The following is a 223-nucleotide window of genomic DNA, read 5'->3' as shown; positions in this document are numbered from 1 at the left end:
AATTAAGTCTTAAGCTTCACGGCACACATGATCCAAGGGAAGAAAAGAAAGAAAGAAACCCAAAATTTCTGATATAGAAACTTTTTGAAAATGGGTCATATTTGACCCGAAGACAACACAAGAGTTAAAGGGCTGATATACTGATTATATAGGGTATCTCACTCTGTTCATTATATGATATAATGATTATATAGGGTATCTCACTCTGTTCATTATAGGGTGA

Source organism: Sander lucioperca, chromosome 7, assembly GCF_008315115.2.
Source record: "Sander lucioperca isolate FBNREF2018 chromosome 7, SLUC_FBN_1.2, whole genome shotgun sequence".
NCBI lineage: Eukaryota > Metazoa > Chordata > Actinopteri > Perciformes > Percidae > Sander > Sander lucioperca.
The sequence above is the reverse complement of the archived record's forward strand: the minus strand, read 5'-3'. Positions refer to the sequence as shown.